Genomic DNA, 1,238 nt, shown 5'->3' with positions numbered 1-1,238 from the left:
GGAGGCGACTCTGGCCCTTTTTGTAGAGTGCATTGGTGGGGTCAGTCCAGTTCAGTTTATTGTTCAGGTGAACACCCAGGAATTTTTAGCTCTCCACTACCTCAATGTCCAATCCCTGGATGTTCACCGGTGAGAAGTGGGATGTTTTCCTCCGAAAGTCAACGATCATCTCCTTTGTCTTGCTGGTGTTGAGCTGAAGCTGGTTGAGCTCACACCAACTGACAAAGTCCCTGATGACCGTCCTGTATTCCAGATCGTTCCCCTCAGAAACACAACCAACAACGGCTGTGTCATCGGAGAACTTCTGGATGTGGCAGTGGGTGGTGTTGTGAGTGAAGTCTGAGGTATAGAGGGTGAAAAAGAAGGGGGGGAGCACCGTACCCTGAGGGGCACCAGTGCTGCAGTGCACCACATCAGACACACAGTGATGGAGCCTCACATACTGTGGTCTGTTGGTGAGGTAGTCCGTTGTCCATGCAGCCAGGCGTTGGTCCACTCCGGCACCCTCCATCTTCACTTTGAGCAGTGAAGGCTGGATGGTGTTAAAAGCACTGGAGAAGTAAAAAAACATGACTCTCACAGTGCTCCCGCTGTCCTCCAGGTGGAGCAGCGATCTGTGCAGCAGGTAGATCACTGCGTCGTCCACCCCAATCCAAGGCTGGTAAGCAAACTGGGGTGGACGACGCAGTGATCTACCTGCTGCACAGATCGCTGCTCCACCTAGAGGACAGCGCTGCTAGGATCCTGTTGAAGGTGCACAAACATGACCAAATCACCCCCATCCTCAAATCACTCCACTGGCTTCCTGTCTCACTCAGGACTAAGTACAAAGTCTCCCTCCTTACACATCAGTGCATCCATGGTGAAGCCCCCCCTACCTCAAGGAACTCCTCACCCCACAGACCTCAACTCGGACCCTCCAATCTGTCTCAGCGTATCTCCTGAAACCTCCCAGTGCAAAGCTCCGTACAATGGGAGATCGGGCTTTTTTGCTCAGCTGCTCCCAGACTGGGGAATGCTCTCCCTGACCACCTGAGGACACCACAGACTGTGGATGTTTTTAAACGTGGCCTTAAAACCCCCCTTTTTAGGAGAGCTTTTGATTGAACTCTTACCCTTTTGCTTATAGTTTTTATTTTTATTTTCATGCTCCCCCATGTGTTTTTATTTTTAGCACTTACATGTTTTATCATGTAGCACTTTGGGATTTACGTAAATATAAAGTGCACTACAAATTA

At 50.2% G+C, this 1,238-nt stretch overlaps 1 protein-coding gene across 1 annotated transcript in view; it reads left to right on the top strand.

Moving 5' to 3' along the window:
• Positions 1 to 1,238, top strand: part of lrch1 (leucine-rich repeats and calponin homology (CH) domain containing 1) — a gene marked incomplete in the record, with an annotated part of 222,442 nt that overhangs the window by 117,942 nt on the left and 103,262 nt on the right.

The sequence above is a fragment of the Etheostoma spectabile genome, chromosome 4, assembly GCF_008692095.1.
Source record: "Etheostoma spectabile isolate EspeVRDwgs_2016 chromosome 4, UIUC_Espe_1.0, whole genome shotgun sequence".
NCBI classification, from domain to species: domain Eukaryota; kingdom Metazoa; phylum Chordata; class Actinopteri; order Perciformes; family Percidae; genus Etheostoma; species Etheostoma spectabile.
Note: the sequence above shows the minus strand (reverse complement) of the source record. Positions and strands in the feature narration are given on the sequence as shown.